At 40.3% G+C, this 23043-nt stretch overlaps 1 protein-coding gene across 7 annotated transcripts in view; it reads right to left on the bottom strand.

The window, feature by feature from the left end:
• Nucleotides 1-23043, bottom strand: part of PAM (peptidylglycine alpha-amidating monooxygenase) — a 218322-nt gene that overhangs the window by 179581 nt on the left and 15698 nt on the right. The window contains exon 1 of one of the 7 annotated variants that reach the window (XM_084628613.1): nucleotides 9322-9401. The exons of the other annotated variants lie outside the window; for them this stretch is intronic. The gene's annotated coding sequence lies outside the window, so the exon portion shown is untranslated. Of the gene's footprint in view, nucleotides 1-9321; nucleotides 9402-23043 lie in introns of those variants that run through there. 7 annotated transcript variants of the gene reach the window in all.

Below are 23043 nucleotides of genomic sequence, written 5' to 3'. Positions count from 1 at the left end.
CCAAACAGCGATCAGATCCCGTACCTCCCGTTCGGTCCATGCTGGAGCTCTTTTGCGATTCTGGGACTCCATCGTGGTCACCTCTGCTGATGAGCTCTGCATGGTCACGTGCAGCTTGCCACGCTGGCCAAACAGGAAATGAGATTCAAAAGTTCGCGGTTCTTTTCCTGTCTACTTGGCCAGTGCATCTAAGTTGAGAGTGCTGTCCAGAGCGGTCACAATGGAGCACTCTGGGATAGCTCCCGGAGGCCAATACCATCGAATTGTGTCCACAGTACCCCAAATTCGAGCCGGCAAGGTCAATTTAAGCGCTAATCCACTTGTCAGGGGTGGAGTAAGGAAATCGATTTTAAGAGCCCTTTAAGTAGAAATAAAGGGCTTCATTGTGTGGACGGGTGCAGGTTTACATCGATTTAACGCTGCTAAATTTGACCTAAAGTCCTAGTGTAGACCAGGGCATAAACTCCTCCACAGTTAGGCATTTCTGTTAATGAAGGGTAGACAAAGTACAGTACTTAGGAATTTAGTTAAGACCTCAATTCCACAGTATGGCATAGTATAATTCTTACTACCACCATCTCTTGTTTATAATTCCATACTTGTTCCCCCAAGAGATAATCCAGATACAGTAAAGTTATCCATTATGGTTGAAAATAATTTTTTATTTTGATGGGAATGGAAATCATGTTCAAAAGGGCAGAGGGATGGGAAGTGAGAAAGGATTTCATTTCACACACACGCACCCTCCAATAGGCAGGAATGAGAAGATATAGCGAATCCAACTATACCGCCTTACTCCTGAACCCCACCCTAGCTTGAGTACTGTTTCTAAATTGAAAGTATACAACATACCTCACAAAAAATGTCAATATATCAACTATAAAATAAAGTCAAGCAAACCTGCATCCAAAACATTCAGTTCTCTCAAGAAAATCTCCTTTGAAATATACCTGCTTCCTTGTGGCAGAATCTTGTATTGAAGTTTCTTTATTTAAAAAAAAACAAACACAAAATAAACCCTTGTCTATAGTATTCCAATAGAATTCCAAGCCCCTGAATATTATAGTTTTAGAACAGGAAAATACCATTATGAAAATGACTGCACTACATAAAGGAACATCAGCTACCAATCAATATATACCGGAAATATTAACAATCAACAAACCAATTCTAAAATCAGTTCTAGGTTTGTACTGGATCACGCTTCTGCTACAAACTGATTTGGAAAAAAGTCTGTAAGAAAGAAACACACAACTAAAATATAAGCCAAATTCCATAACAACTTTGTCACGCAATGTTCCTTTCCACTGCACCCACACCAGCATGGAGAGCCAATGATAAGCCCCACACTTGCATTTGAACAGTTTTCAGGAAGATACGGAACCATTTTCTGAATTATGAAAAAGATAAATACACATTTTTATAGTCTAATCTGGTGACCCTTCTGATAAAGGCCCCAATCCTGCAAGATTTATGCATGAGTTTATCTTTAAGTAGTCTCACTGACTTTAATGGAACTACCAACTTCATGTACATAAAGTGTCAGGTTTCAAAGGGATAGCCATGTTAGTCTGTATCAGCAAAAAAATGAGGAGTCCTTGTGGCACCTTATAGATTAACACATTTATTTGGGCATAAGCTTTTGTGGGCTATAATCCACTTCATCAGATGCAGAGAGTGAAAAATACAGTAGGAAGGTATAAATATACAGCACATGAAAAGATGGGAGTTACCTTACCAAGTGGGGAGGTGGGGGTCAGTGCTAACAAGGCCAATTCAATCAGGGTGGATGTGGCCCATTCCCAACAGCTGACAAGAAGGTGTGAGTATCAGAGGGAAAATTACTATTTGTAGTGACCCAGCCACTCCCAGGCTTTATTCAGGCCTAATTTGATGCTGTTAAGTTTGCAAATTAATTCCAGCTCTGCTGTTTCTTGCTGAAGTCTGTTTCTGAAGTTCTTTTGTTGAAAAATGGCCACTTTTAAGTCTGTTATTGAGCATCCATGTTGGATCATATTAAAGAAGTTCTGTATTAAAATCACAAATGAGTTTGATTCCCCATAGTTTAAATCCCAGGGTATTACTAATTAAGAGGTCTCTTGGTTTTTGGTGCTGTTTCTCTCCCTCTGTGTGTGAAACTTGCAAGCTGCTAATTGCGTTAGTACATTCTAAGACAGAGTCTGTTCTCAAAGCAATTCACACAGAGAGACTCAAAGCAATACTCTGTAACAACAGAAACAGCACCCAGACACTCCTCGCCCTTTTGTTGTATTAACAATTGTGATTAAAATAGAGATAGACGATGTATGTGGATGGATGCCTGGTGTGGATAATAACTGAATGATCAGGGAGGTGCCAGCCTAAGAATCCAGTGTCCATCAGCTGAAGAAGGCATCAAGTGGAAATAAACAGAGGACCCCCGGAGGGCAGACTGGAATCCACCCAACAGCCTCAAGAACGGGAGAACCAAAGAACAAGATAACATCTGGCAGCATGGAGCTGTCTGGAATGTGCTATCTGCTGATTGATTCAGCAACAGCATGATGAAGCAATTCCCATAGACTGGCATAGGAAGAAATTCCTATAAAAATGGACTCTGGAAAGTGAGAACTTTGGGGGTCTGATTCTGCAAACCAACTTCCAGTAGCATATCAATGAGCATCTGACAAGGCCCTGCTCCCTCCTCATGTCCAGACTACCGGCCAGTGGCTTGGCATGAGCAACTCTAAGGCTGCTAACTATGACGACAACCTTGCAGAACCTCTGTGTGTGTGTGTGTGTGTGTGTGTAGGAATGAATGTGTGAATAAATATGAGATTGAATGGAATGTTATAACTATAACTAACTGCTTACTATGATTCTTTCTGTATTCACAATAAATGTGGTATTTTGCCTTTTTCCCCTTTAATAAGATCCTGCTGGTTTTAATTTATTGGTACAACATCCAGGGAGACTGAAGTGCTCTCCTACTGGTTTTTGAATGTTACAATTCTTGATGTCTGATTTGTGTCCATTTATTCTTTTGCGTGGAGACTGTCCAGTTTGGCCAATGTACACTGCAGAGGGGCACTGCTGGCACATCTCTCACTGGTAGATGTGCAGGTGAACGAGCCCCTGATGGCGTGTCTGACATAGTTAGGTCGTATCATGTTGTCCCTTGTGGACAGAGTTGGCAACAGCGTTTGTTGCAGGGATTGCTTCCTGGTTTAGTGTTTCTGTTGTGTGGTGGGTAGTTGCTGGTGAGTATTTTCTTCAGGTTGGGGGGCTGCCTGTAAGCGAAGACTGGCCTGTCTCTGAAGGTCTGTGAGTGAGGGATTGTCCTCCAGGATAGGTTGTAGACCCTTGATGATGAGTTGGAGAGGTTTTAATTACTTTCTTTGTTGGACCGGTCCTGTAGTAGGTGACTTCTGGGTACCCCTGGCTGACTCTTGGGAATGGGCCACATCCACACTGATTGAACTGCCTCGTTAGCACTGACCCCTACTTGGTAAGGCAACTCCCATCTTTTAATGTGCTGTATATTTATACCTGCCTACTGTATTTTTCACTCCATGCACCTGATGAAGTGGGTTATAGCCCATGAAAGCGTATGCCCAAATAAATTTGTTAATCTCTAAGGTGCTACAAAGACTCCTCGTTGTTTTTATATTAAGGGTGTAAGCCTTTGCAAGATTGGGGCCTAATTCCTTTATCTCTTGGCTCTTAAAAAGGCGAGCTGCAATTTTTTCCCCCCAAGTTAAAAGAATGAGGAGGTAGATAGCAAACATCTTTAAAAATCAATTAAAGGCTGAACATTTTTTTCATTATAATTACTGTAATCTAGTAGAGAGAAGGCAGGTGCTACGTGCTTTTTTAAAAAAAGGAGTCAGGAAACGATTTATCTATGTCCACTCTTCTATAGTCTACCTGTGCAAAACAGGCTTAACGCACTGGGGTACTCTTTTTGAAGAGTGGATTATAATGAAGCAGAATTTTTTTTTTTTAAGTTAAACGTTTGAAGTCTTTGTCATTGACAGGTCTTCCCTAGTCTTGCTGCCTAGACACTGATAAATTTCACCATCAGTTTAAAGAGCAACAGAATACTAAAGTTGAATCTTCAATCTCATTTATTCATTTAGCAGAGATTCCCCTAATATATTTTTGTTCTGAAATATATTGGCATGTTCTCATTTTGTAAAACAGACCTCTACAATATGTATTATTTGTATCGTAATAAGAAAGGAATTTTATCGCTGTCAAGGTAGAGTTTGGCCTCTGAGGCTAACCTAAAATCTTCTGGTGCTAACATTTTTAGGCGCTGACCAGTGGTTGTTCAGCATAAGGAATTTAGGAAGGGTCAGCTCACCACAAAACAGATGGTGATAGGAAAGAGAAAATCTTCATTTTCTAAAATGTATCTAAATAGTTATTGAAAGAAAAGACTAGATAAGGTTGACTAAGTTATGTCAACAAGAGTAGCCATGACAGCCACTATCCTGGATGATACACCAGGATGGTGGCTATCATGGCTACTCTGCTGACATAACTCAGTCTTCCTGAGCCTGAGCTCAAGCTGCTACAGCTTGACCTAAATAGCTCAGGCTCGCTAGCCGGGACTGTAATAGCTCATGTCCTCTGTGGACTGGGCACTAGGGGAACCTGTAAACACACACTCACCAGTGGGTTACATAACCGCAAGTATAAGCTGCCTGTGGAACACTGTGTTTTCAAATAGTTCACTGGAATAACAAGTGTCAAGAAAAAAAAACTTTTAAACAAGTATACAGAAGTGTGTCTTTTACATTAAGGTGGATGAAATACGATGTGTAATTCATGTTGTAAAGCCAATGTGGAGTTTTTATACAAGACCCAACTAATGTCTCAGGACTGAGTGTTTGTCCACAAGGATGCTAGCCACTTGAGTAGTCACTGAAACTTGTCCACTACTGGAGAATCAAAAAACAAACCCAACACAGAAACACTGACACAAGTAACTAATTGCATGACTGAAAGGTCAAATTAACCTATGCAACAGGTAGAGATGCATATACCTACTCGGCCCTGACATTTCATTAACCATCAGTTGTTCTGGTACTGTACCAAGCTAAGTGAAATTGCTAACATATGACATTCTTTATATGCACTCAGTCTTAAAGCATTAAACAGGATGAGAAAACTGCTAGAGATCAAAAGAAAACGGAAACTTCTGAAAAAGGGATTTAGAAAACAAGAACTGCCAGACTGGATCAGACCTGTGGTCCATCCTGCCTCTACCTGTGGCCAGCACCAGGTGCTTCAGAGGAAGATATAAGTAACCCCAATGTTGACAGATGTGGGATAATCTGCCCCACACAGTATGTGTCTTCCCTATCTTTTATAGTTATTGTCTTAAGACCTGATGCATGAGCTTTAATATATTTTTCAAAAATTGCTGGCATTAATTTTCTAAATTTGGATATCCTGGTTATCATATAGATGTCCAATCCCCTTTGAATCTTGCAAAGTTTTTGGCCTCAACATCATAACGTGGCAATAAGTTCTACAATTTAATTGCATATTCTGTGAAATATTTTCTTTTATTGGTTTTGAATTTTCTGTTTTTTAATTTCATTGACTGTCCTCTTGATCTTGTACTATCAGAGAGGGACAATAGAAGCTTCCCATCTATTTTCTCTAAACCACTCATTATTTTATATATTTTTATCATGTCCCCTCCCATTCATCTACTTTCTAAGGTAAACAATCCCAATCTTTACAATCTTTCTTCAGAGGAGTTTTTACACACCTCCTACTCATTCTTGTTAACATTCTCTGAACTCCCTTTAACTCCCTCTAATTCTGCAATGCCCTTTTTGAGAGGAGGTGACTAGTACTGCACATGGTATTCTGGACAAAGACGCATCATTAAATAAATTAGGGCTGTCAAGCGATTAAAAAATTAATTGCAATTAATCGTGCAATTAAAAAAATTAATTGTGATTAATCACACTGTTAAACAATTGAATACCATTTATTTAAATATTTTTGGATGTTTTCTACATTTTCAAATATATTGATTTCAATTACAATACAGAATACAAAGTGTACAGTGTTCACATATTTATTTTTTATTACAAGTATTTGCAATGTAAAGAAACAAAGAAATAGTATTTTTCAATTCACCTAATACAAGTACTGTAGTGCAATCATGAAAGTTCAACTCATCCCAATAAGTTGCCAAAGATCTTCTCTTAAAAGATATTTATTCTTAAAAATGAACCAACAAACAACTTACAATATTGCCATATCAGACATGTAAAGAGATTGAAAGAAAAGCTGAAAAACAAGGGGAAGACAACAGCCTGGGATCCTGTCAATATAAATAATTGTAAACCTAATATACACAAACAAAATGTTTTGAAGTCATGCAAATTTCTCCTCAGAAAGAGTAGAGCTTCTGTAACATTTTGTACATAATTCCAGATTTCAAGGTACACAATAAAAATATTTCTATTGATCAGGACAGGTATAACAACTTTCAATAATAACTTACATTCACTCAGGTAGCAAGGATGGAGTTCATATAAAAAAGGCAAAAAAAAAAAAAAAGAAGGTGGGGGAAGGAATATCTTTTATTTGACCAACTTCTGTTGCCGAGACACACAAACTTTTGAGCCACACAGAGCTCTTCTTCAGATCTGGGACACTTACTCAAAGGGTATGTCTACTCAGCAGAGAAAAACCCAAGGCTGGCCCACGCCAGCCAACTTGGGCTCAGGCTGTTTCATTGCTGGAGCCCGGCCTCCATGAGTCAGCTGGCATGGGCCAGCGCAGTGCTCTTTGCTGAGTCGTGTCACAGATCAATACAAGGTGTAACAGAACATTTAGCATAAGTAGTTAATATATATTTCAAGGTGAAGTGGCCTGTTAACACCCCTCCATTCAGAGACAGGAAAGGTGGGGAGGGAGGACAGAAAGCAGCTGGGGGTTTATTAGGTTATAGAATGTTCTAATAAGCCATAAATCCAGCATCTCTATTCAGTCCATGATTTTTAGTGTCTAGCTTAGTTATGAATTTAAACTCCCAGGTTCGTCTTTTGAAGGTGTTGTGCAGGTTTCCTTTAATGATGAGGACTGATAGTGATCACTCTATATCTATACCCCCTGATACTCTATATCTGACCTTTGTAAAAAGTGTTCATCCACAGGTGATGTGATGCTTTTGTCTTTTATCATTTTCCTGTGTGAGTTCATTCGAGAGCATAGTGATTGTCTGGTTTCCCTCACACAGTTGCTATGGGATATTTATTGCACTAGGCAAGGTACACCACATGTTGTGATAGGCACCCGTAGGATCCCTGGATCTTGAAAGGTATGTTGCAGGGTGTGTGGCTTATTGTAGTAGTGAAGATATGTCTGCAGGTTTTGCATCTGGTATTCTGGCTGGGTCTGGTGCCGCTTTGAATTGGTGTCCTGGTTTGTGAGGAACCTGATTGGATGATGAGCTTGGAGAGGCTTGGGGGTTGTTTGAAGGCCAGAAGAGAGGGTTCAGGACAGATTTCTTTCAGGGTGGGATGAAAGTTGTTTGGCTGTAGTTGTCTGAGGATACCCACATAGTGGTGTGTGGTCGAAAGGGGTTTCATATCTGTATTGAAGCATGTCCTTTGGAGTATTTTGGTGGTCCATTCCATGATGCGATCTACTTCGCTGGTAGAGTGTCCTTGTTTGGTGAAGGTAGGTTTGAGTGTGTTAAGACAATATCCCTGATACACATTAACGATAAATTTCCACCACAATTTCAACAATCATCACTCATTCATTAAACTCTCTCTAGAACGCTCCCACACCAGCATCAACTTGCAGGATGCCATGATCAGCTTCGACAACTATATACACAAGAAACCCACGGATCACCACATTTACCTCCACAGATGCAGTAACCATCCCAAACACACTAAGAAATCTGTTATCTACACCCAGGAACTCAGATACCACAGAACATGCTCCAAAGAGAAAGTCTAGGATATATGCATGTGTTAACTACTTATGCTAAATATTCTGTTCCACCATGTATTTAGCTATGACTAAGGCTACATTTATGTCACAGAGGTCATGGAAGTCACGGAATCCATGACTTCCAGAGACCTCTGTGATATTCTTGGCTTCAGCCCCAGGGGCCGCAGAACTCTGCAGCTGGCAGCCAAAGGGGCCCTAGCAGGGTTCCAGTGACAGCATCAACAAGAGGCCCCCTGCAAGGTTCCAGTGATGGGTGACAGCCTTACAAAGGAGGGGGATGCCTCGGGCGAGAGGCTGGGGGTGTCTCGTTTTCTCTTTGGGAAATATGGTCACCCTGCAGCTCCCAGCTGCTGTGAGCAGAGGGGGGCCCTCCTGCAGCTTCCAGCTGCCACAGGCAGAGGGGAAACCTCACAACTCTCAGCCACCACGGTGGTAAGGGAAACCAGGAAGGCACAACAGCAAAAGTCACAGACAGGTCACAGCTTCCATTAATTTTTACATATTGCCCATGACCTGTCCATGACTTGTACTAAAAATAACCATGACAACATCTTAGCCTTAGCTATGACACCTGAGTAAATTTCCCAGACCTGAAGAACAGCTCTGTGTAAGCTCGAAAGCTTGTCTTTCACCAACAGAAGTTGGTGCAATAAAAGGTAATACTTCACCCACCTTGTCTCGCTAACATCCTGGGACCAACACGGCTACAATACCACTACATAAAACAAAAGAAGAGGCATGCAGAAAGTCCACACAAAAGTGGGCAGATGATTAAAGAGGCATCACATGTGGATGCCTCTTCAGGTTTTTAAAAAAAAAAAAAAAAAAAAAAAAATCTAACAAATGTGCAAGCTTGATTTTTACAATCTACAGGAAAGCTAATTTGTGAGGCTAGAGGGAGCATCTAAGCATCCCCATTATACTTAAATCTCTTATGGTTTTTTTTCAGTCTGAACATGCAGTAGTAGAGTTATGTTTAACATTTTGTTTATGCTTTTGTTGCTTATGAAGACACCCACTGTCCTAAGAGTGGGAATTGTTTATATTAGATATTTGCATTTATTTTAAATCACTAAAAATAAAAAGTCCTTTTTGACTTTACTAGATTTGCTTACTAACTGGGGTGCTGACCAATTTCTAACTATAAGTTTGTTTTTAGTTTGCACATTTTATAAGGTTAAAAAAGCTTTGGGAAGTTTAAATGCTGTGTTCTAGGAAACTGGTTCAAATACTAGAAGACAGAGACTCTGAATTTAAGCTAGTGATGCAATGAGGAAAAAACACCTCCTATTTCACACAGCAGAAAGATATGTTTAAATGGTTAAATATGAAGCAGAAGCCACTTACCTTCCGAGCTCATAAGTTTCCAAAATAATACTAGAAGATATAGCATATGGAGTAGGGCTTATGATCTTTAGCGAGGGGTGAATCATCTTCATGTAGATGCTCTGAATAACCCCTGTATGCATACTGACATCATCAGTAAAGACTTGGAGGCAGAGGATACTATGGTAACCATGCAATGTGCTGAGAGACAGAAGCCTTTAATTGCTTTAACAACTTCCTGGGGCTCTAGCTACCAGGCTTCGATTTGCTAAGCAGGAAATGAAGGTTGTCACAGAGGCACTGAATGTGACACTGAGCTGAAAGAACTCAATGAATCCTGAATCTATTAAATTGTGATGTGATTTTTAATAAGAGTCACCGCTTGAAGCCATTACTGATATTCTTCCAACATCTACAGAAGTCACAGATCAAGTAATAATATTGTCAGGTATCAATTTCATAAGCAGTCCTATATTGTTTTCCCAATTAACACTATTAATATTATTACATTAAGGCAGACGTCCTTTTCTTCAAAGTGAAGACATTGTTTTAATAGGATGTACATGTATGCTTTCAAGGGTCAACATACTGGTAGCAACAGAAACTGAAGCCCCCCATTTACTTATAGGTCAGGTACTGTATAATACAAACAGGCATGCTCTAAAGCTTCCATACACCACCACATTATATTTATCCTACATTCATATGTCTCAGCTTCGATGACTAATCTGCCAATACATTACTTTGGAAGGACAAAGCTCAAGTTAACAGAGAGAAATGCAGAGTGACAAGATATCAAAAGAAGCCTGTATAGCAAGGTTTCTTTAGTAGAGATTTCTAGTAAACCCACTAATGTCACATCATAGCTTGCCATAAAGAATTCATCCTGGTTTTCAGGGTTTTTGTTTGCTTTTAAGGAAAACCACAGGTGATTTTAGGTGTTTAGTACTGAACAGCTTGTCTTTTTGTTTCTTAGAAAAATCATTTCCTATAGCTTTGTCTAAATTATGACAAAGTTTAATCTGAAATCAGTTTTATTAGCTTATGACATTTAAGATACTGGCCTGAAAGCGATGATTCAAGCGGTTGCTCAGCTTTTAATTATTTAGTGTATGTGGAGCATGCACACATTCCCCCTCCCATGCTATTTCCCAACTTATAGCTCTGCTTGAGCACAAGTGAACAATTAAAAATCCCTTTCTATTTTTAACACAAAAACTTGGATCAGTGTTATCTGTTTCTTTTAATTCAACCTGAAAACTGAAATCCAAATATATTTTACTACTATTTTTATATTTCTAGTTATAACACCTGTGACCATTCATTTTTTTAATATGAATCCATTTAAGGGGTACATTTTCAAAAATTACCTATATATTAATAGGAAAATAGTTGTTTGCACCAGTATTTTCTTCCATACTTGAGCAAATTGCTTTTAATCTAACATTCATTTAAAGTAATGTTTTCCCTTAATGTTAAACAGATTTTCATCTATTCTGAAAACCAATTCCCCTCCCCCACTACAAGTATTATGAAACCACAGAGGGGGGGCAAAACGCAGTCAGCCTCACTTCAGTCCCTGGCAAAATCAGGGAGCAGGTCCTCAAGGAATCCATTTTGAAGCACTTGGAAGAGAGGAAGGTGATCAGGAACAGTCAACGTGGATTCACCAAGGGCAAGTCATGCCTCACCAACCTGATTGCCTTCTATGATGAGATAACTGGCTCTGTGGATATGGGGAAAGCAGTGGACGTGATATATCTTGACTTTAGCAAAGCTTTTGATAGGGTGTCTCACAGTATTCTTGCCAGCAAGTTAAAGAAGTATGGATTGGACAAATGGAATATAAGGGGACAGAAATCTGGCTAGATTGTCAGGCTCAATGAGTAGTGATCAACGGCTCGATGTCTAATTGGCAGCCGGTATCAAGCGGAGTGCCCCAGGGGTGGGTCCTGGGGCTGGTTTTGTTCAACATCTTTATTAATGATCTGGATGATGGGATTAATTGCACCCTCAGCAAGTTTGCAGGTGACACTAAACTGGAGGGAAGGGTAGATACGTTGGAGGGTACAGATAGGGTCCAGAGTGACCCAGACAAAATTGGAGGACTGGGCCAAAAGATATCTGATGAGGTTCAACAAGGACAAGTGCAGAGTCCTGCACTTAGGAAGGAAGAATCCCATGCACTGCAACAGGCTGGGGACCGACTGGCTAAGCAGCAGTTCTGCAGAAAAGGACCTTGGGATTACAGTGAATGAGAAGCTGGATGAGAGTCAGCAGTGTGCCCTTGTTGCCAAGAAGGCCAACAACATATTGGGCTGTATTAGTAGGAGCACTGCCAGCAGATCGAGGGAAGTGATTATTCCCCTCTATTTGGCACTGGTGAGGCCACACATGGAGTACTGAGTCTAGTTTTCGGGCCCCCATGACAGAAGGGATGTGGACAAATTGGAAAGAGTCCAGCGGAGGGCAACGAAAATGATCAGGGGGCTGGGGCACATGACTTACGAGGAGAGGCTGAGGGAACTGGGGTTATTTAGTCTGCAGAAGAGAAGAGTGAAGGGGGATTTGATAGCAGTCTTCAACTACCTGAAGGGGCGGGGGGGGTTCCAAAGAAGATGGAGCAAGGCTTTTCTCAGTGGTGGCAGATGACAGAACAAGAAGCAAGTGGTCTCAAGCTGCAGTGGGGGAGGTCTAGGCTGGATATTAGAAAACACTATTTCACCAGGAGAGTGGTGAAGCACTGGAATAGATTCCCTAGGGAGGTAGTGGAATCTCCAACCTTAGAGGTTTTGAGGCCCGGATCGACAAAGCCATGGCTGGGATGATTTAGTTGGTGTTGGTCCTGCTTTGAGCAGGGGATTGGACTAGATGACCTCCTGAGTTCTCTGTAACTGGTTCAATCACAGAAACCCCCTTGGGGCTGCCAACTGATGTGCCAAGACTATTTCTGCCCCTGCTATTCCTGCCAGCTTGGGACTCCAGAACCCTGCCTGGTTGTCCCAGACATGCTTGCTGGCTACAAACACAGACCCAGGCCTGAACAACAAGCTGCAGACTAAACTGAAACAGCTTAAGAAATGTTCCTGTCTCTAACACTCAGATGCCCAACTCCCAATGGGGTTCAAAACGCAAATAAATCCATTTTACCCTGTATAAAGCTTATACAGGGTAAACTAATGAATTGTTCGCCCTCTATAACACTGATAGAGAGATATAAACAGCTGTTTGCCCCCTCCAGGTATTAATACATACTCTGAGTTAATTCATAAGTAAAAAGTGATTTTATTAAATACAAAAAGTAGGATTTAAGTGGTTCCAAGTAGTAAAAGACAGAACAAAGTGAATTACCAAGCAAAATAAAATAAAACACACAAGTCTAAACCTAATACAGTAAGAAGTGATTACAAATGGAATCTCACCCTCAGAGGTGTTCCAGTCAGCTTCCTTTTACAGACTAGTCTCCTTTTAGTCTGGGTCCAGCAATCACTCACATCCCAGTGGTTAGTGTCCTTTGTTCCAGTTTCGTTTAGGTATCCTATCTCTTGAGCCAGCTGAAGACAAAATGAAGGGGTCCTCCCAGTGGTTTAAATACACTTTCTCTCGTGGGTGGACACCCCTCCCTCCCCCTGTGTAGAATCCCAGCTACAAGATGGAGTTTTGGAGTCACATGGGCGAGTCACATATCCATGCATGACTCACAACTTACAGCTAGCAGTCATTGTTCACATGTTACCTTGAACATCCTCAAGTAGACTTCTTATGTGGATTGGATCCTTCCAAGATCCATTGTCGGTTAAGCATTTCTTGATTGGGCACTTAACCTGCAAATTCCTTTCTGAAGAAGCTGCCCAAATGGCTTGCTAATGTTACTTAAAATCAAACAAGTGCACAGCCAAGATTCATAACTTTGAATACAAAAATGATACATGCATACAAATAGGATGAATATATTCAGTAGATCATAACCTTTCCAGAGATATGTTACATGGCATATGTAGCATAAAACATATTCCAGTTATGTCATTTATATTTACATAAGTATATTTCCATAAAGCATTATGGGGTGCAACTTCTCAGTCTCTTCCAACCCTAATATTCTATGATTCTATACAAAATTCTCAAAAGGAGGTCTTCAACATGATACAAGCATGATACATACCACCACCACTTACACAGCAGAGGTCCATAGTGCTGGGTGTCCATGACCACACTGTACAGCTTTATTTCAGGCATCTAAGAACTCCACAAGGTAATTAACCTGGCTGCATCAGATCAGTAATCAAGACTGGTAGCATGACTGTCACCAGTCCACGACTGGGCAGTGTCCCCTCTTGACCTAAGTCCCATCTTCAGAGCTCGATGATAAGTATGTCTAACTCAAAGATCACATGACTGAATTCTCTCACACCTATTGAGAAAGTGTCTAGAAACACTAACAACACGGCTGATAGCTCTTGCTGAAGACATACTTATTTGATCATACTTATTTATTAAACAGGTTCATGAACTTTAAGCAAATACCCAGAGAAATCATACTCCTAGTTTCCTTCCTGTCATATTAATTACCCTCCACGTCCCTCCTACTGTAGGGGTACTGCTGGTTTGGACAGGTAGGAGAACTGCAGCTGGGCAGATTGCATACTGAGTGTTCAGGCTTTCCATTTATAGACTGAATCAAATGGCCTTGCAGGGGACCCCAGATTTGCCATAACAAGCCATAAAAGTGTTTGACTACCCTCTACCCCCCCACCCCAGGAACATGTGTAGGGGTAAAGGCCTAATCCTCTACTGTTGGGAAACAAGGAGCAAGAGAGGAAGAAGGAGTGTGAAGCACAAACCAAGGGAGGAGAAATGAGACTCACAAAATGAAATTAAGGGTTTGTGCATCATGTTACATCCAAACTCTCAATCCTAAATAAAAGGGAAACAATGAAATCTATACAGTTATAGCAAAACGGTAAAAATGTTAGCTTTGTTGAAAACAGTCACTCTCAACTATTCGTGTCCAGCTTGTTCATGGCTCTCTCTTTTAGTATCGGATTCATACCATGTTAGCACAGATCAAATCTAATTCATTTTGGAATTGTAGGACATCAGCAGTGACCTTTCCTGAATGAATGCATTTAAAACTGTGGGAATCAAGTCCCAGTTTTAGTACCTCTCAGTAAATTCTAATATTTTAACCTTCCTTAAATCTTTGACTAGAAGACCAGTATTTATATACAGAAGTCAATACAAGCAGACACTTTTTGAAGCATTATGTATAAGGCAGAGAAAACAAATTTAAGCCTTTTATGCACTTGGTAGCCAGATAAGTAGCATCTCTCTGACCACAGGATTTTATGCATCCCTACAAAGCATCAGAGGGATAAAGGAAAGTCCTACCAACCCAAGGAAGCTAAGAGAGCTGGAGCCATCTGACAGTGTTACTGGCTAAATGTTTAGGAACCCATCTTTTCATGCTGTCTCTCTTACAAAACAGATCTGTGCAGACATTCTAAATGTTGTAGTTTAGTTACAAAATCATCTATTAGGTTCTACTGTACAATTAGTTCTTGAGTTTAATTCAATTAAGGTCACTTTCTTAGCTTGGAAATCAGACAGTTTTCAAATGTCACTGCTAGAGCTAGGCAAAGCTCGAGATTTCCAGTTCATGGAAAATTATACTCACATCTTTGACTAAAAGATGCATCAAATGAGCACTACCCCCACCTGTTGAAAGTTTCAGGTTCTCTTCATTATCTTCTTCTACATTTATCCTCATCTTTACTACAGTTGTAGCATTGTCTATGACAAAGTCACACACAGTACCTGACTCTTGGATTTTTATTCCAAGTTTGTTAAAGCTTTTACTGCTACTGCTTTTAAGTATTCTGCTGTGTAGGCACTTCCTGATATATCACTTACACCTTTAAGACAGACAATCCCATATTCTTTTGTCACACAAGCAAATTACTGGATCATTGTATACATTGCTGCACTCATCAAGACAAATTTCTTGTCAATGTTTTTTGTACACTGTTCAATTTCCTTCTCTCATACTCTATGCAGCAACCTTCCAACAATGTCTGCTAAGCTGGGTGGAACGTAACTTGGTCATAATGACTGAACCATGTCAATGAAATGTTTATTCTGAACAAGACAAAAGGGAGAATTTGTTGCATAAAACGATTCAAGCAATCGTTCATCTATGGAGTCTTGCTAGAATTTACATAAGAACTGCCATACTGGATCAGACCAATGGTCCATCTAGCCCAGTCTCCTTCTTCTAACAGGGGCCAGTTCCAGATGCTTCAAAGGGAATGAACAGAACAGGGCAATTATCAAGTGACTCATCCCATCTTCCAGTCCCAGCTCCTGGCAATCAGATGTTTAGGGACACCCAGAGCGTAGGATTGCATCCCTGACCATCTTGGCTAATAGTTATTGATTGACCTATGCTCCAAGAACTTCTTTTTTGGCCTTCATAACATATCATGGCAACAAGTTCCACAGGCTGACTAGGTGTTATGTAAAGAAGTACTTCCTTACGTTTGTTTAAAATCTGTTGCCTATTAATGTCATAGGGTGATCTCTGGTTCTGGTGTTACGTGAAGGGGTAAATAGCACCTCCTTATTCACTTTATCCATACCATTCATGATTAATTAATCCAATTCGCCACAAAAAAGCAAGCATGTTTTGCATTAAACCAGCTAGACATCTCTAAATCAAAGCTCAATAAAGGCTAATTTAAATTTTAAAATACTGTATGTTATACTGTACATTATTTGGAATTGGGAGATATAGTCTGTGAAGTAACAACATTCCATTGAATCATTGACAGTGAAGTTATTTTGGGGACATTTTATGGCCTGTGTTGTACAGGAAGTCAGACGAGATGATCACAATGGTTCCTTCTGGCCTTGGACCCTATGAATCAGTGCCTTATAACTCTAAGATCCTACTATCAGTCACTTTTTAAATCTAGAAGAGTAGTTATGCACCGTAACTGTTTTTATTACACTATTTATAAACATGGGGAAGTAATAAGGGAAGCAGTAGTTCCTCTATACTAGCAATACCCCACCTAATATAATGGTCACACTTAAAAGCCAACCCCACACACCTACCTCACACCTAAATCCACCTCTCCTAGTTCAGTGTTGGCCTAACTACTAAATTTGAACTATTCTCTTTTCTTTACACTGACCAAGTACAAATTCTAATAGACCTGATTCTCCTCAAAAAGTTTACAATACCTTGAAGGGTTAAAAATTCAAAAGGCTTCAATGAATTTTACATAGAGTAGAATGGTCACTTTTATCTGCAAAATGTAGTCATGCAGCTTTTGTCCATAGCCTGCCATGACGTTTTTGGTAGTTCTTTGCTTGAATGCTTCCCCTGTGACTTCAGGTTAAAAATCCCCAGTGCCTTGCCACACACAAGGCGACTTTTCACTGAACCTTATTTATACTTTTTAAGCATTTGCAATAATGCAGCTGTATGCAGTGATATACCTTTAATATCACATTTGATATTTTGTAATTAGGACAAAATTACAACGCTGTCACATGAGCTAATCTTGTCAAAATGATGTATTTCTATATATAAACACAAAGAGACAGCAAGGTCATTTACACTGAGAAGTTCACCTAAATGCCCTATAAAACTAGCTTAGCAAGTATACTGCACAAACTACATGGTATTAAACAGTTCATTCCAGGCTCTCTCTCCAGTCTGTGCTCATGTAAACAGCATTGTCTGTCACAAACCCCAACATCTTTGTGTGCAGAGAACGAACTGTTGTAGTGTTTGTACAGTTGCTTTGGAAATGGGCTCCAGAATACCACATTCCAACAACATAGTTTGGAGCTCACTTCACCTCATCGTTCAACATCAACATGTCTTGGGTTATGGAACATATGGACTACACGTGCAAGCATATTTATTTCAATTACTTGGTCTGGTCCACTTCAGGCCCTGTAGTGCCAGACATGTGACCACATTTGCCTTTTTCTTTACAAAGAATTTTATGGAGGTAGGGTCTGCCAGACAGACCTTTGCCAATGTAACATGACAACAGTGCTCCCAAGTTTTTTCAGGACCATGATGAGACTTAAATGCAGCACTTCCACTCATTCCTGCACATACCACTGTGGCACAGATGTTCCACCCATTGTGAAACATACACACCCCTTTGGAAACATTTTATTGTTCTTCCTTAAACTCAAGATAACTCCTTCATGAAAGTCTTTTACCTGATAAAGAGACAATCCGATAAATTATCTATAATACCAGAAACAAAGTCTTGCTCACAGCATGATCAAAAATCCTAGATGACACCAGGTAACAACATTGTGATATTCACCAAGTTATTCCAATCCTTAATTTATCATTTTAAAGTTCACATCTACATATCAACGTTTAGGTGAAAGGGGTGTTTGGGGGAGGGGAGCGTTTGTATGGGTTTTTTGAAGTATGCACCACTTCAATTAGGATCTTGCTTAAGAGGCTTCTGTCTCAGTTGGTTTGCTTTGCTCCATAGCTAAGAAAATGGGGGCGGGGAGATTTCAGAAGGTCTGAAGTAACACTTTTGCTTCTAAAATGCTTTGTGTAATGTGTTTACAACCAGCGTGTGCCTAGACACTTATATTAATATATCCATATGAGAAAGCATGCAGGAAGAAAGATGTTCAGTAGATGTTTCCTGCAGTTCAAGCACAGCTCTGAAGATTAAAGTCTGCACCTGAATACAGCACTACAATACCCACATGCATTTCACTGCTTGTAAACATTGATCCTTTAAACGTACTGCCAAAGACAGCCAGCACTTCCTTTTAAAAATATACCACAAAGGCGGGAACAGCAATGCACACAATACCCAGCAAAGTTTGAGAAGGTGCAGCAGTACACATTTATACTCTTTATGAAGGAATAATAAAAGTGCTGCCACTCAAATTATATTTCAGTTTACATTTTTTGTGTTAGTCAAGAATTCCAACCCCCCATTTTTATATGAATATATACACAGAGCGAGAGAGCGCGCGCGCGCTATTCTGAGGCATATACTAACACTAAAGGACCATTTATGTAGAGAACCACAGGTTCTCTTCCGACAACCTTCCTGTTCAATGTTCAGCCTGAGGAGATGGCTTCCAGTACAGTCACTGATATGACAGTACAGCTTTACGTCTCTTTCACTGGACACAAACAGTGAGGCTGTTTGATTTTTCCTAGCGTCTGGCTGAAACTGGTGCTTGGAAGACGGACAACTGACTAAAGCTCAATCCAGAACAGAAAGGAGATGCTGGTTAGCTGTAGGGAAAACCAGAGGGGATGGCAAAAAAAGAATATTTGCTCCTTTGAATATACCCACTTTTTTACAAAGTTCATATTCTAGGGGCTTCTGTTGAATTCTGTGCTGCTTCTGGATGTCCAAAAAAAGTGTCAGAGGCCAAGAGTGCTTTCTATATCTACGCTAAGCAGAGAGGTTGAACATTTTTCCTCTGGGTACAGCAGATCTTGTCTTCATTATCCATGCTTCTGGACACTTCCAGATTTTATTTCTAAAGTGAGAATTACAATGCATTTGTAACAGTGTGCAGATACACTAATGCCTAACCTGTTCCTGATTCACACACATACTCCAGGCAGGGGCCATAACAGCTGCTCCAAGAACAAGTAGGGAGAGACTGCTTGAGAGAAGGCCATTCTCCTAAGCCCCAGAAGTTGTGGGTGTGGGAAAGAAATCCCAAGCTATAGAGTATTTTTGTGTTCAATTTTGATGTTTATTGTCTGGTTCCTGTGACCAAGAGATACAATTCTCAGAGACCATGGTAAAATGCATCTGAGTTTTTTTTTATGCTGAAACTCTTTACTGGTTTACAGTGTTTCACACATGAGGAATGTTGTACCTGTGTTCCACGCATTGGCTACCAAATAATTTCCAGGTGCAAATTACAAGTGTTAGTTTTGATCAATAAAGGACTTTATTATTTGATTACCAGGCATCTGGGAAACCACCCTCTCTCTACATGCTCTAGCCATCTGGCAGCCTAGATTAGCAGGGAGGCTGCCAATCCATAGATTCGTTCAGCTGTGACAAGGAGCTCTCATTCAAGGGTCCTCAACTTTGGAATTTGCTTCCCCGCTTTAATCCAACGTGACCCAAGTTTAGCTCACCTTCAGGACACACTGAAAGGCCTATTTTCTTAGGTTTTTATTAGAAAGGATGATTCAAAATATCCAATTTTGTTTGCTTGTTTTATTAAAGGGAGGATGGACAAGTTTTTTTTTTTAATTAATTCAAATAAAGGGTGTGTGTTTAAACAAGTGAGATTGGAGACTGAAAATTTGACATTCCAAGGATAAATAGTATCACTATGAATCTACCGCAAGAACAGAATTTATCACCACAAAAATATTTGAAGTGGGATTTTTCCAACAAAGATAAATAAATCTGGAAACAGTGATCTATGGCAAGACAAAAAGAGGCCAAATATCACCTCCCTACTCCTCATCCCTTGAATGTAAAATTGCCTGTGTAGAATATGTATAATTAGTCTCCCACAAAAGAATACTAAACTTTAAGTATGCACTAGACTGGAAAATATTAGGAAAAATTGCTTCCAGGAGAAAATTTGCTATTTAACTAGTACTAGATCTTTTGTTGGCATGAGCCAAAAATTTTACAAAAGAACCAGTATTCTTTTAAAAAGAAAACTGAGAGGAGTGAAGCTTAAATGAGAATGTTCTAGCAATATACCCTTGCATACAAGAAAGAGTTTCTGAAGTTGTCCTTTGAAAAAAAAAAAAGATTTATGATCTTAAGCCCATTGTGACAAAGTGACAATTTTCTGTAATATTTTTATTCCTATGTGTGCCTCAGTTTCCCTCTCTAGTTTGCATTTCTTGAAGAAAGGTTAGGCCTGGTCTACACTAGAAACTTAAGTTGTCTTAACCAAGTCACTCAGGGATGTGAAAAACACACCCACGCACCCCCTAAGTGGCATAGTTAAGCCAAAAACTAACCCTCAGTGTACATACACAGTGCTAGATCGACAGAAGAATTCTTCTGTTGGCCTAGCTGCTGCCTCCCTAGGAAGTCGATTACTTATGCTGATGGGAGAATCCATCAGAGCAGGTAGTGTCTGTACTGAAGTGCAGCAGCAGCGCAGCTGTGCCGCCATAGCATTTTAAGCATAGACATATCCTTAGAACCTGCTCTTGTGCTTGTTTAGGTCACACAACTGTCTGATCCAAAAGAGGGACACAGGGAGCTGGGGGTCAAGACTATTGTAGGAGGGTTGTCATATTGCCACTCTTACTTCTGCACTGCCTTCAGAGCTGGGTGGGCAGAGAATGGCAATTACTGCCCCCAGCTCGAGATCAATAGACTGAAAGGTGTCAGAATATGGGGTAAGAATTTGCTTTTGGGAGGGCCTCAGCAGCTCTCACCTGGTACTAAGGACAAAAGGAAGGGAGCCAGCGTCAGAAAGGGAGTCCATAACAGCTTGGCTGGCTGATTGCTGCAAATACTAAGAGAGCAGCGCACCCTGAAGGGGACTAGTACAACCCTCGCACAGGGGCCTGACTTAGTTGGGTTTGATGAAGCGAGCCAGAGATAGAGAGACAGTACTGGTACTGGAAGGCCCAGTCTCAGAGTCTTGAAGGCCAAAGGCCTGCCCCTTTGGAACTGTGGCACTCTTTGGGATTCAGCACAAGAGATTCATTGCAGCCTGGGGAATAGACCAGACCCTATGGATCCAGGATACCTATGCCCACCCAGATTTTTTCCAACTTTTGTTCTTAGTAGCAGGGAAGAAAAAATCCACAATCCTTCATATTGCCAAGAAATAAACCAGAGTTGTCAAAGGATAACTGATGGGTATGATATAGTTGTCAGCATACCCGCTATGGAACACAGCCGAGAGAGCCACAGCAGGTCAGACTGTTAAAAAACTGGGCAGACACTCCCACATGGGTGGTATATTCTAGAGATTTAACCAAACCAGCAACAAATGAGTGCTCCTGTATCAACACTGCATGTGAAGTTATGAAATTTTGCTATAGGATTGTAACTCAATATACACATTATAACAAGATGATAATACTCAAACGATGACTTTCTGAACGATACCTCACAAAGCACACCTTGTTCAAGATTTATCACAATTTTGTAACAGTGGTGACCATATTAGTGTAGACTGTCACCTTCCCCTTTAGACAGCATCACAACAGTCATTCTTGAAAACTCTGAATAGCTTTTTGAGAAAAAAACAAAACAAAACTGTGACCTGGAAAATAAACTCCAGAAGACATCAGACTGAAGCAAGACTAAAAGATTTTTTTTCTAAATAAATCATCATCGGGAAGAGAAAGGGATGTATTTGCTTTCCCTATTCCATGTGCTGTAGAACAGAGAGTTTCTAAGCCAACTAGTCTAGTTGGTCTACTTTCTTCCCTTCCCCCTCCTTTCATATTTGTGTCAAACTGTGCCAAAATGTATTTTGCTTTTACAGCAGGATTAACTAAAGGGTTTATTTCCTTGGAAATATGTACAGTATATAATTTGTATCCACTATGGATACCTCAAACTGTGAGGACAAGAAAGAAACTGACAGCTCATGTACTGAAAAAAAAAAAGTGCCTCAGAGGATTCAGATATGTAACATACTAGATTGCTTTAAGACAAGATCCAGTTAGCTGATTTGCAAGGTCTCCATTAGTGCCCCCCGTTTCTGGTGGATATGTTAAATTATTGATAATAGGAGTGTTACAGTAGTAGTTTTAATTGGCTCAGATGACATACCTAAGTAAACACAAAGACTAATACAATGTATATTTTAATCCCCAGTATGCGCAATTCTGTTATTCAGATTAAATGGAAGTCGACAAGAGCTGCAGGGGTTGAAATAACTGTCTAGTCACCTACCTGGGACATGTGATATTTTGGCCAACATGATTTTTCTTTAAAAGCAATTTCATCTGTCTTCAGATTGACACTGGATTGACAGGAAGAAGCAAACGCTCCAAAGTAGACAGCTGACTATAGTGTACATCAGAAGTAAGAACACTACCCTCGGGTAAAGCACAGTTGGTAACAATGGCAGCCACTGAAATAAGTGACTGCTAAATTATGGGTGAACAGTGGTTGATATCCATGTGATGTGTATATAAGTAACTCTATACAACTCAGAAATGGACCAATAGATTAATTTGCCTATCTTAAAAACTGGAAGGAAAATAGGAAACACTCAGTAAGTTAAAAACAGCCAGCCAGCCAGTTTTTAAGTAAATAGCCTCAACAGTGGCATGCATTTGCTAGCAATACATAGAATACTGACATGTAGTAAAATACTGACCCACAAAATTAAAAAAAAGTTAAAAGAAAGTTATGAAATGTAGACCCCAATAATCCCTTTTAGGGCAGGTCTACACTTAAAACACTGCATCGGCGCAGCTGCACCGATGCAGCTGCTCTACTGAAGTGAAGAGGGGCCTGCGCCAACAGGAGAGCTTCTCCTGTCAGCATAACTAATCCATCTCCACGAGAGGCAGTAGCTATGTCAATGGGAGAAGCTCTCCCACCAATGCAGCACTGTCTGCATCAGGGTTAGGTCAGTATAACTATGTCACTCGGGCGTGGATTTTTCACCCCCCTGAGCGACGCAGTTATACTGATATACATCTGTAGTGCAGACCTGGCTTTAGTTAGGGGAAGTAATGCTGTGTCAGTCTAACTCTCCGCAACACAGATT

This window comes from Lepidochelys olivacea (assembly GCF_965140295.1).
Source record: "Lepidochelys olivacea isolate rLepOli2 genome assembly, chromosome: 5".
NCBI classification, from domain to species: Eukaryota; Metazoa; Chordata; order Testudines; family Cheloniidae; genus Lepidochelys; species Lepidochelys olivacea.
Note: the sequence above shows the minus strand (reverse complement) of the source record. Positions and strands in the feature narration are given on the sequence as shown.